Genomic DNA, 13,329 nt, shown 5'->3' on the forward strand with positions numbered 1-13,329 from the left:
GACGGTTTCTCCTTCCTGTTCCACTCTGCAGTCGGGGTCTTGATTGGGGTCTGTGGGTTGCAGGGGGGTTGTGAACCTAGATAGGGAAAAAAAATCACATCTTTGTTCTCACTCACCTGTAACTGAAATTAAACATTCTCTTATGTACTTGGGCAATGAGCCAAAATAGTTTGCAGAGGGCCTGGGTCTTTGTAACCAACAGAAATCACAGATGCTTTCAGGCTGCATTATAATTTTTGAAGATCTCTCAAAACACCATTTGTTCTCATCACTACTTTGAAAGGACTGGAGTTGTTAGACTGTTCTTGTTTTTAATGTGTTAATAAAGAAGCATATATATTACTATACCAAAAAAATGTAAATGTTTTGATAACTGTGTTTCCATATAATTGGTTTCCTTTATAATCCTTTGTGATTTTATTTTATTCATTTAAACCATTATGGCCCAAGGGCTGAGAGTGCGCTGGCGCGGGGGTCCCACATAACTCCAGCACCTGGCGTCTGTCGGGAGAGAAGAGGCAGAATGCTCCAGACAGAGCGGGGGGGAAGGGCCACGTGGCCCCAACAGGCTGGGTGAGGTCAGGCTTGTACCCATGGTGCTGTGGGGGAGGGGAGGTGATGACAGGAGCCAAAACCTGCCAGGGAGGGGGTCCTTACTGCCAAGCTGTGCAGCCTTGGGACTCCATCCCACCCCGGTTCTCTAACTGTGTGGGCAGACTGGGTCCTGGCTGAGGGCCCCTCCTCGCCCCTGTGGCTCCTGCCAGCCGCATCCTGAGAATGAGCCCCTCCCCGGCGGTAGGGACTGGGTCTTCTTCCCGCTCTGTACTCATAAAATAGGGGAAATGGAATTTCCGCCAGACCGTGGCAGACAGGGAGACGTGGGGTGGGAGGCAGTGGGGAAAGAGCCAGGGCAGCCGGGGTACCAGTCTGAGGCTCCTCACCCAGAGACAAGACTGAAAAGGTAGGCTCATCCATTGCAATCATTCGAGGATTCCATCGACACTTCCTGAGCACCTGCTGAGTGCCAGGCTCTCGCCTGGGTACTGGGGATGCCAAGACACAGTCTCTGCCCTCACATAAGCTCATGTTAGCATGTGTTGATAGGCGAACAGGAATCAGTAACACCCACACACAGGTAGGACAGTGTAACCAAGTGTTCCACGGTTAAATGCCAGGGGGCTGTGGGAACATGGAGGGAAGTGTACCCTCTTGCCTGGAGACACAGGGAAGAGGCTGCTGGGAGGGGGAGCCACACACAGTTGGGACCCAACTGGGGACAGCAGGAAAGGCGTGGAAGGGGTCACAGCAGTGGGCCTAAGCTGCAGGCTCCTCAACCGAGGGCCACACGGGACAGGGGAGGGCATCCTGTGAGGGGGCGCTTAGTAGGCTCACAGTCCAGCAACCCGGCGGCGCCGGGGTGGCTCAGCCGGTTAGACGTCTGCCTTCGGCTGGGATCATGGTCGTGAGGTCCTGGGGTGGAGTCCAGGAGGGCTCCTTGCTCAGCGGGGAGCCTGCTTCTCCTCTCCTTCTGCCCCTCCCCCAGGCTCATGTTCTCCCCCCACAAATAAATAAAACCTTTTTTTGGTAAAGATTTTATTTATTTATTTGACAGAGAGAGCGAGCGAGCGCACAAGCAGGGGGAGCGGCAGAGGGAGCGGGAGAAGCAGGCTCCCCACTGAGCAGAGAGCCCTGCTGGACTCCACCCCAGGACCCCGGGATCATGACCTGAGCCAAAGGCAGACGCTTAACCAACTGAGCCACCCCGGCGCCCAATAAATAGAATCTTAAAAAAAAAAAAAAAAATCCAGCCAGAAAGACAGAGGGCCAAGCACTGGGCGGCAGGAACTAGAGCAAGCCAGCTTCCACTTACTGAGCACCTACTATATGCCAGGGACAGCACCCAGTGTTTTCCGCGCGCTGGGAGTACCGTGCACGGTACTCACTATCCCCAAAGCACAGGTGGGAAGGCTGAGGGTCTAAAAGGCCACGTCCCTGGATTAGGGTCACAGGGGCCTGGCACATGGGACAGGGCCTGGCAAGGCTGGCATTCGGAGTAGGTCTGACTGTCGCCACGCTCTGCCCATTGGAAACCCTACCACCACCTTCCGCCCCCTCTCGCCCAGACTCCTCCAAAGTCACGTGGAGTCCGCAGAGAAAGACATCAAGGGACCTCCAGTCCAGATTGGTGAGCCACTCTGAACCCCACATCTTAAGGGCAGGAAAACTAGGGGCGCCTGTCTGACTCAGTCAGAGGAGCGTGCAACCCTTCATCTCAGGATCGTGAGTCCGAGCCCCACGTTGGGTGTAGAGATTACTTAAGTGAGGACAGCAAAACTAAAGCTCAGAAGGGCGAGTGACTCAGCCATGCGGACAGGTGACACGGCGGAGGCCCAGGGACTCGGGCGTCCTGGTCCTCTCCACGGCCCCACCGGCTGCCAGGCCCCAGGAGAGACTGACAACTTCCCAGGGGTCCAAGGCTGATACTTGAAACCTCTTAAATCACCCCAGGCAGTGGCTACAGAGAAAGGACCATTTCCCCTGTCGCTGGGGCTTCAGCCAGGGGGTCCTGTGTGGAACTCCCTCAGACAAGCCTCTAGTTTCCAGAGCCTGGGGGGAGGGAGGGGCCAACACATAGACGGATAGACACCGGTGACCCTGAGCCTGCCTGGCACAGGGCCCCTGCTTGGTGGCATCAAGGTTGGCCCGGCCCAGGGTGTCCTGGCCAGGGCAATGGTGAGGTGACACCAGGGACAGGGCCTGAGGGCAGGAGGGGGCACGTGGGACACAAGAGGACCCACAGTCCGGACTCAGCACCCGCTGATGGGTCAGACAGGGCAGGCGGGATAGGGTAGCGCAGAACAGAATATGGGATCTGGGCCTGAGCAAGACATTCAGGGGCAAGGGGCAGGTCGGGGGCAAAGACAACAGGACTGCAGCAGGAGCGGGGAGGGAAGCAGGCTGAGTCACCTCCTCTCTCTGCCATCCTGGGCACCCGGGCTGCCCCTACTGTCTGCTCAGGGAAGGCTGTGCTGTCTCCACCCCAAAGCTGCAGCCCCAAGGCCGTGCGGGCCCCAGGCAGGCAGCTCGTCCGCCCTGACACGGGCTCCTTGGCCCTTGTCTGTGTCCCTCTGGCCGCCTCAGCAAGACCTCGAGACGGGCTGTAGCAACACTCACGCAGGAATTCAGAGTTGTCCCGGGGGTTCCTTAGGACACAGCAAGACTCACGAGCAGACAGATTTGGGTTTGGGCAGTGAGGTTCCGAGCGGCCACGCCCCCCCACTCCTGGGCACTGGGTCACCCTGACCCAGCCGTGGGGAGGGGAGAGGAGCAGGACCGTTCACCCCTCGGGCTGGGCTCATCCCCTGGGCTGGGGACCTGCAAGGGTGGGTGCTGGCCCCCGAGGGGCGCAGGGAGCTTCACCGAGGGACGCTCTGGGCTCAGCCCTACCCTTGTGCTCTGGCCTGGGGCAGAAGGGGCGAGGTCCCAGCCCACCTTGCACCCCAGGGCTTCTCCTACCCGCTTTGGCCTTCTCTCCTTCACTCCCATTTTAGGGGCTAAGGCCTTGGGGATGGACCTTCCTGTCCAGCCAGCGCTACTCAGCCCCAAAGCCTCACATGGTGTCCCGCACCCTCCCTGTTCTGCTCGGGTGGCAAACTTGGGGTCAGGGGCTGAGCTGGGCTGCAGGGGACATCAGCTGGGACAGGAGACATGGGCTGGGCTGGGGGGTGAAGGACCTGAGCTAGGCATGAGGGACACCGGCGGGAAGGGGCAGGGACACACAGGCTGGGTAGCTCAGCCCCTGGACAGACTGGGGAGTGTGGAGCTGGCCCAGGACCCGTGCAGAGGCGCGGGGGTCAGGCCAGCGGGGGGCAGCAAGAACAACCTCAGGCGGAACCCATGACTGGCCTGGGATGGGGCCCTGGGGACGTCTGGCTTCCTGTGGCTTGGCCCCTCCCCCAGAGGGTCAGCGCCAAGCTCCTGGCTTTCACCCAGGCGTCTGGCTCGGGGTAATTACAGGACTGTCGCCAACCCTGGCTATAAAAGGGAGGAAGGGGAGCGAGGCTCAAGTGGCCTGGGGTCCCCCAAGCTGCTCCCAAGGGCTGGCGTTGGCCAGGGGACGCTCGGGCCTCACCCTCACGCTCACACACACTTCCGCTCCCCTCAATCCACACCCGCTCGTACACTTCCCAACCTTGGGACCCACATAGTCAATCAAAGTCACTGCTCTGGGGAGGGGGGCGGGGCCTCGGAGAGGAAGGCAGGGGCTCTGTTTACACAGCTGAAGTGGAAGGGGCCTCCCCGGGCTGAGGCAGCGGCCCCTCCCCCACACGCGAGCCGGCGGCCGGACACACGCCCCTTCGCACTTGCACACCCACTCAGGCTGCGGGCTGGACACGCTTCACAGCCGCACGGACACCGTCTTGGGCCTCGGGGCGCACACAGGAGCATCACACTGATGCCCACACACGGGCACCCTGAGCCACACGCACGTCCAGCGTCGCACAGCGGGATGCACTTGAGGGCTGGCGTCCAACGGGGACAGTCCCGGCCAGACAAACAGGGTTCTGTGCCGGACAGAGCACGGGCCAAACCCGCTGGACAAAGTCTGGAGTCTGGGGAAGACCAGGGAAGGGAGGGGGTGGGGTTGTGGGGGCGAGTGATGCCGCGTTCACACCCTCTGGAAACCTACACACAGACCCAAACACAACCCCTAGAGCCCTGAGGGTTTGCACGCACACACACGCACGCACACGCGCGCACACGCGCACACACACGCACAGGGCGAGACTCAGAGACACAGACACCCACCACAGCCCCTCCCAGGGCCCGCCAGCGCCCCTCACACCCCCACCGTATGCTGGTGAGGGAGGTGACAGCAACGAGAGGCGAGCTTGGGACCAGAGAGATCCCTGTCGTCACATGGCAGACGTCCTTACACACGTGGGTGCACGCTCACACACAGACACCAGACCCTGAACCTGGGGGAGAGACCCAGGGAGAGACCAACCTGCCTCACCCCGTGAAGGGCCACGTCTGAGCACGAGCACTGCCCGCTCTGGGCAGAGACCACCCCCCCACCCCGGTCCAGCTCTGGGCATGGAGGATGGTCCTCCTCTGTGTCCTGAGGCCTGCCGTTTGGGTGCCCTTCCAGGCCTCAGAGGACCTGGTCTGGCTGTGGGAAAGGGGCGCTCAGTGAACCCCTAGGAAGGCCCCTAAAACCGGCCTTGGGCGCATTCTTCACGCAGGAGGGCTGCTTCGCTCACTGGGGCACGATGCTGAGCCCTAGTGTTCAACCCAGAATGAAAGGGCCATTTGGCTGGGCCTGCGGGCAGGGCTGTGAGCGAAGGCTTTGGGAGAGCTGAGAGGCCGGACGGACGCCGACGGGGAGGGAAGAGGCCGGCGGAGGGGCGCGCGCACGAAGGGCGGAGGCCGCGGCGTCCACGGCTCGGCTCGTAAACTACGAGCCGCCGCAGACACATCCCACTCGCAGCAGAGCACACCCTCCACGCAGGGCGCCTTTCTGCGCGCGCCCTCCCCGAGCGCGAGTCTGCGGTGCCCTCGCGGCCCGGGACAAGCCTGCGGGCACCACTCCCGAGGCGTGTGCGCGGGCGCGCGTGGCGGGGTGCATGCGCGGGCGCGCGGGCGCGCGGGCGCGCCCGCTGGAGGTCCCTCACCTGCGCGCGGGCAGAGGCGGCTGCGAAACTCCGGCGTCTAAGCAGTCGGGGCCTTCGGGGCTGGGGAGAGCTGGGAAGCCAGGGAGACTGTGGCCGCTCAGAAGCGGCAGGTTCTCCTTCAGCCAAAAGCACTTAGAGACTTGGGTTAAGCATAGGCCGGATTTGCTGCCAGAAGGTGGCAGGAGAGGAAGCTCTTTGCGACAACCTATTCTGCCCCAAACACCTGGAGGCCCTGCGGGAGCCCAGCCCCAACCCTCTGTCGGCGGGTGCCGTGCCCGCGACTCCAGCTTCTCTTCTTTATTAGCTTATGAAGCTATACTTTAAAAACTTGTTTCGTGGTTCCTCTAGGATTACAGAATGCATCTTTAACTTATACCACGTTACTTCTAGTATAAGCTACCTTACTTCTATTTCCCACCCGCCAGCCTTCCTGCATTGGATTGCTACACATACGGCTGAGTCCACACACGTTATTTTTGCTTGAATCCCTCAACTATCACTTAAAGAGAATTTTGTTTTATTTTATTTTAAAGAGTTTATTTATTTGATAGAGAGAAAGAGAGAGAGAACAAGCAGAGGGAGCGGCAGAAGGAGAGGGAGAAGCAGGCTCCCTGCTGCTGAGCGGGGAGCCCGACGCGGGGCTCGATCCCAGGACCCAGAGGCCACACAGGCGTCCCAGAATTTTATTTTATTTTAAGTAGGCTCCACCTCCAACCTGGGGCTCAAACCCACCACCCCAAGACAAGAGTTGCATGTTCCACTGACTGAGCCAGCCAGGCCCCTCTTTTTTTTTTTTTTTTAAGATTTATATATTTATTTGACAAAGAGGGAGGTAGGGAGGGAGAGAGACCGAGCTGGGACAGGCTGAGGAGGGAGCCCAGCCCCACCGGGGTCTCTATGTCAGGACCCTGAGATCATAACCTAAGCCAAAACCAAAAGGCAGACACTTAACCAACTGAGCCACTTATTTAAGATAAGAAAAAGGTCTTTTATATTTAGCCACATATTTACCATTTCTGGGGCTCTTTGTTCCTTTGTATAGATGGAGAGTTCCATCTGGTATCATTTTTCTTCTGCTTGAAGGACTTAAATTTTTTCTCATAGTGCAGACCTGCTGGTGGCCAGATTTTGAATGTCTGATCGCATCTTTACTTCATCTTCAGTTTTGAAAGATATCTCCCCTCAATTCTACCCTGACAGTGTTTATCTTTTAGTGCTATAAATTCACTGGTCCGCTGTCTTCTGGCTTCCGCTGTTTTTGTTTTGTTTTTATTATTTTTAAAGATTTTATTTATAACTAATCTCTAGGGGCACCTGGATGGCTCAGACTGTTGGGCATCTGCATCCGGCCCAGGGTCCTGAGATCGAGTCCCGCATCCAGCTCCCTGCTCAGCGGGGGGCCTGCTCCTCCCACTCCCCCTGCTTGTGCTTTCTGTCTGTCAAATAAATAAATTTTTTTAAATAAATAAAATCTTAAAAGAAAAAGATAACTAATCTCTACACCTGACGAGGAGTTTGAACTCACGACCCCAAGATCAAGGGTCTCAGGCTCCATCCGCTGAGCCAGCCAGGTGCCCCTGGGTTTTCATTGTTTCTGATGAGAAGTCTGCTTCTCCTTTTCCTCTTTATATAATATGTTGTTTCTTTCCGGCTGCTCCTGAGATTCTCTCCTTATCACTGCTGCTCAGCAGGGCCTAAGGCAGATTATGATGTGTCTTCATGTGGTTTTCTTCATGTTTCTCATGCTTAAGATCTGTGGGGCTTCTTGGATATATGGGTTTATAGTTCTCAACAAAATTGGAAAATCTTTTGGCCATTACTCCTTCAAATATTTTCCTGTCAGCCCTCTCCCCATATTTCCGGGTCTCCAAACAGATATTTCACAGCTCACTGATTTTTCCTTCTCCTTCTCCCCCTTCCTCCCGTTCCCCCTCCCTGCTTTTTCTCCTCATTCTCCTTCTTGGCTTTTCCTGTGTTTCATTTTAGATCGTTTCTATTGCTCAGTCTTCAAGTTCACCAATCTTTTCTCTGCAGTATCTCATCTGCTTTTCATTACACCCAGGACACTTCCCGTCTCAGACCCTGTAGCGCTCGTCCCCAGAAGTTCTGTTGGGGGTCTCGTCTTTGTGCACATCTACCCTTATCAAGCCCATGTGTTTCTTTATCTTCTTGAACATATAGAATATATTTAATCATAGCTATTTTATTTTTTAAAAAATTTTTTAAGATTTATTTATTTATTTGACAAAATGAGAGAGAGCACAAGCAGGGGGAGCAGCAGGCAGAGGGAGAAGCAGACTCTCCGCTGAGTGGGAAGCCTGATGCAGGGCTCCATCCCAGGACCCTGGGCCGAAGGCAGATGCCCAACAGACTGAGCCACACAGGTGCCCCAATAATAGCGATTTTATTTATTTATTTATTTATTTATTTATTTATTTATTTTTAAGATTTTATTTATTTATTTGGCAGAGAGGCACAGTGAGAGAGGGAACATGAGCGGGAGAGGGAGAAACTGGCTTCCTGCAGAGCAGAGAGCCCTACGCAGGGCTCGATCTCAGGACCCTGGGATCATGACCTGAGCCGAAGGCAGACGCTTCACTGACTACAGCCATCCAATAACAGCTATTTCAAAGGGGTCTTTCCACTTTGGCTGATGGGAACACAAAGTATTCCCGGCCCTGTCTGAGCTGAAGATTGTCCCCTTCTTGCCTCTGGCTCTTCCCCTACTTGCAGGCGCTTCCCAGCAGGGGCTGGGGCCCTGGGGAGGGCCCTCTGCAGACCCCCAGAACCCTCTCTGGGCAGCTTGCCCCTTTCCAAGGATCTGCCTGCACACTGCCCACCTTGGCCCCCAGGATCCCCACTCCCTCTCCTCCAGCCAGGAAGTCCCCGGGCTCGGCCAGCCTGCAAATTCTCTCCAGCAGTAAGTGTGGGCAATTTTAGGGCCCACTTCATTTATTTCTTCTCTCTCCGGGATCACTGTCCCGCTCCACCTCTTGTCCAACGTCTGAACATCACTGCTTCTTATAGTCTGTCTGGGTTGTCAGTTGTTTGATGCAAGAGGGTAGAGGGAGGGTCGTCCCTTTCTCCAATATGGCCAGAATCAGAGTCCACGGGTGATTTCAGAAGAGACCTTCCTCCAAACCGACTTTGTCTTTCAAAAACACCTGCTGGATTAAACCATCAGGGGGCGCCTGGCTGGCTCAGTCCCCAGAGCGAGCTACTCTTAATCTCAGGGTCCTGAGCTCAAGCCCCATGTTGGACGTGGAACCTACTGTAAAAAAGAAAGAAAGGAAAAAGGAAAAAGAAGACAAAAAGACCTGCTCGGTCTTCTTCAGTCTCTTAACCCTTTTTTGGCACAAACAGCACAAACACCCAAGTCTATCTGGACTGTCCCTCTGTGGAAAAACAGGAGCTTTATGTGGTCATGTATATGCCACCTCTTTTAATTGTATATAATTAATCTTATCACAGTAATACCTTATATAGTTTAAAAGGCTGAACGGCGGAGAGAACGTCAACCACCTTCATTCTGCCCTCACTCTATACTTCCTCACTGACTACCTTCTTCTTTCCAGCTTCTCTCTTAACTCAGGTGAAAGACCCAGAGGGCAGAGCATCCCGTGATGGGGACCCGAACCACCCCTCAAGCAGAAAGGACTGCCCTGATGCCCCCAAAACAGGGATCGACTTGACCTTTCCTGCCCACCTGCATGTACCCCCAACCTTTACCCCACATTTTCCTTGTGTAAACCCAGAAGTATTACAGTAATTTGGAGACAGTCTTTGACTCACCAGTGGCTGTCTTCCTGGTGTTGGCCTCACCGAAACAAACTCCTTTCTTGTGTCACCGCCCCTTGTCTCTTTGCCTTTGGATTTTGTCACTGGGAGTGGCCGGACCTGGTCTGTGCTCGGGCACCCCTGCGCCCCCGCAGCCCAGCTACAATGGGACAGAGTAGTTCGGACCAACAGTGAGAGCCCCCGCCGCACCCTCCCCCACTCCCCACGGCAGTTCCCAGAGGCAGCCCCCCTCCAAACTTCTGCTCGTGTCCTCTGATGTTTACCTTCATACTTCTAAATGATCTTATTTTAGCCGGTACTGCTGCTATTTCTATTCTATTCTTTTCTTTTTCCAATTTTAGACTTCCAAGAGAAATAGATTGACTTCCTCTCAGGGAAGGTGAGGATTTAGTCCTCTGTGTCCTAGGCCTCAGTGCATGAACACTCACACCCTTAGCCTCTGCCTTCCCAATATATTTAAATCCAAAATTTTGGTTAAATCAGTATTTAGCATTAAATCGTTATGAAACTGTGACAATTATTCATAATCGAGCCATGTTGTATGCTATGATCCATTCTATTTCTTCACTTTTCCATTTCCATTGTAGTTAATAATTATCTGGAAAGACCAACAACCCAGTAAAGAAACGGCCAAAGAACATAAACATTTCACAGAGGGCGCCTGGGTGGCTCAGTCGTTAGGCGTCTGCCTTCGGCTCAGGTCATGGTCCCGGGGTCCTGGGATCGATCCCCGCATCGGGCTCCCTGCTCCGTGGGAAGCCTGCTTCTCCCTTTCCCACTCCCCCTGCTTGTGTTCCCTCTCTCGCTGTGTCTCTCTCTGTCAAATAAATAAAAAAATCTTAAAAAAAAAAAGATGCTCAATCTCACACATAAGAGAAATGAAAATTGAAACTACATCGAGATGGCATTTCTCATTTATCCTCTTGGCGAAGATCCAGACATTTACAATACAGTCTGTTACAAAGCTTCAGGGAACAGGCGCTTTCGTGCCTTGCCAGCGGGAGGGGCCCCGGAGCCATCAGGCACAACCACGAAGGCAGGTGCCCCCCCCCCCCCGCCGGCTGCCCCGCCTCTGGGAGCGTGCGCGCACCCGCGACAAGGATGCACGCGCGCGGTGAGGCGCTGTAGTGTCGGCTGGCAGCAGCGGCGCGCTGGGAGAAAGCCGAGGTCTTCCCGTGGAGAGCGGGTCAACAGGCTACTTTACGTCCTTGCGGCGAAACACGAGGCCACCAGACGAAGGAAAGAGCAGCTCTCCATGGAAAGCCCTCCAGGTTACATGGTCAAGTGGACACGGCAAAGTGCAGGACGCAAGAAAAGGGGCACCTGGCGGGCTCAGTAGGAACAGTGAGCGACTCTTGATCTTGGGGTCGTGAGTTCGAGCCCCACGATGGGTGTAGAGATTAGTTAAAAAAAAAAAAAAAGAAAGCAAGACAGAAGATAGTATATACATATGTATTTGTACCTTATTAAATCTCTGGACGCAACAACATAAAGATAGTTCACAGTACTGAACTGTGCACCTGAAAATGGCTGCAATGGTAAATTCATGTTAGGTGTTTTGGACCACAATTAAATATATATATATACATACACACACACATATATACACACACATACACACACACATACACACACACACATACACACATATATACACACATATACACACACATACACACATACACACACATACACACACATACACACACACATACACACACACAGGAAGTATCCATGAGAAACCGACAAAAAATGGTTGCCTGTTTGGGGAGGAGACAGGGCACACAGAATCAGTTATTTTGCCTTTTATATCATTCTGATTTTTCAACGATGTGAATGTATTACCTATTCAAAGATGGATTTACATTTAAAATATTGCCTGGATTGGAGCACCTGGGTGGCTCAGTTAGTTAAGCGCCCAACCCTTGGTTTTCCACTCAGGTCATGATCTCATGGGTCCTGGGATGAAGCCCCGCACCAGGCTCCGAGCTCATCATCATCAGCGTCCTCACTGGGCTCCGCGCTCATCATCAGGGAATCTGCTTGAGATTCTCTCCCTCAGCGCCTCCCGCCTACTCACGCTCACCTGTACATTCTCTCCCAAATAAATAAATAAATAAATAAATAAATAAATAAATAAAATTTTAAAAAATAAAATAAAATCTTGCCCGGATGATTTTCTTTATTTTCATTTTCTTTTCCTGATTACAAACTCATCCTTAAACTCTTTGACCCTTCCTCTCAGTGTGATCAAACTCATCAAGTAGTTTGGCAGTGCTTTCTTCAAAAGATTTTATTTTTAAGTAATCTCTACCCCTGAGACCAAGAGCCGCAGGCTCTGCCCGCTAAGCCAGCCAGGCGCTCCCACGGGGCCTTTTTCTTGGAGACACACTTCCGGAGCGCGTTGTCCTGCGGTCAGGTGGGTCGGTTGGCCATTAGCCCTGGTACACGGCTGCACCGTGGAGCATCCCCTCGCCGACTGGCTGGGAATGGACGCCCTTCCCCTTTCCTGAGAGAGCCATGTCCCGGGCGCCTGCCCCAGTCCTTCTCCTTATTTCACGGAGCACACCCCTAGGAGCTTGCTGAGACACAGCACGTGGGAGGGAAATGGTTGGTGTCACTGGCTGGCGTGCTCTGTACCCTAACCCCGTTCTTTCTTACTGTGTGGCTGGGGGTAGCATTTGGGGTTGGAAAACATTTTGCCCTGGATTTTGAGGTCCCCTAGCTTCCAGTGTTGCTACTGAGAAATCAGAGATGCAACTGATTCTTGAGCCTTTGCATGAATGTGAATTTTTATCATTCGTTCGGAAAATGTCTGAGGTTTCTTATACTATGTCTTTGATAACTTCCACACCTTTTCTCCTGTCAGTTGGGATGCCCAGTCTCCTGAGTGGTTTCTCTCGTTTTTATATTTTTCTCCCTTATTCCTCAACATTTTGTCTATTTAATCTGCTTTCTTGGGGATTTCTCTTTTTTTTAAAGATTTTATTCATTTATTTGAGAGAGAGAATGAGAGATAGAGAGCACGAGAGGGAAGAGGGTCAGAGGGAGAAGCAGACTCCCCGCCGAGCAGGGAGCCCGATGTGGGACTCGATCCCGGGACTCCAGGATCATGACCTGAGCCGAAGGCAGTCGCCCAACCAACTGAGCCACCTCAGGCGCCCTTCTTGGGGATTTCTACTGCTAGACTTCCCAATCCCTTGATTGTTTCTACTAACCTGTATTTAATTTCTCAGTAAATTTCTAATTTATTTTTAATATAATTTTATTATTTCACAAATCCTCTCTTATTTCTAAAAATATCAGTTACTCGGGTGCCTGGCTGGCTCAGTGAGAGCATGTAACTCTTGGTCTTGGGGTGGTGAGTTCAAGCCCCATGGTGGCATACAGATTACTAAAAAAAAAAAAAACAAACTTCAAAAAAATCAGTTTTTTAAAGATTTTATTTATTTCTTTGAGAGAGACAAAGACATAGCACAAGCAGGGGGAGGGGCAGAGGCGGAGGGAGAAGCAGACTCCCTGCTGAGCAGGGAGCCCAACTTGGGAGGACCTGAGCGGAAGGCGGATGGATGCCTGACCGACTGAGCCACCCAGGTGCCCCAACGATCATTTTTTAATTGAGGTTTTTCTTCTTTTTGTTCGTTTTTATTTTTTTAAGTAAGCTGTATGCCCAACATGGGGCTCGAACTCACAACCCTGAGATGGAGTCACAGGCTCTACTGATTGAGCCAGCCGGGCTCCCGTCTTGGGTGTTCTTCTACTTCCCACATTATTCCTACATTCTCATGGCTTCCTTGTCTCCCTCTGTGTGCTTTGATCGCTGCCTCTTTCTCACTGAAGCCTCCCTCAGACGCCG

Source organism: Eumetopias jubatus, unplaced genomic scaffold, assembly GCF_037043125.1.
Source record: "Eumetopias jubatus isolate StellerSeaLion01/CBP00866 unplaced genomic scaffold, mEumJub1_p1.0 scaffold_12, whole genome shotgun sequence".
NCBI classification, from domain to species: domain Eukaryota; kingdom Metazoa; phylum Chordata; class Mammalia; order Carnivora; family Otariidae; genus Eumetopias; species Eumetopias jubatus.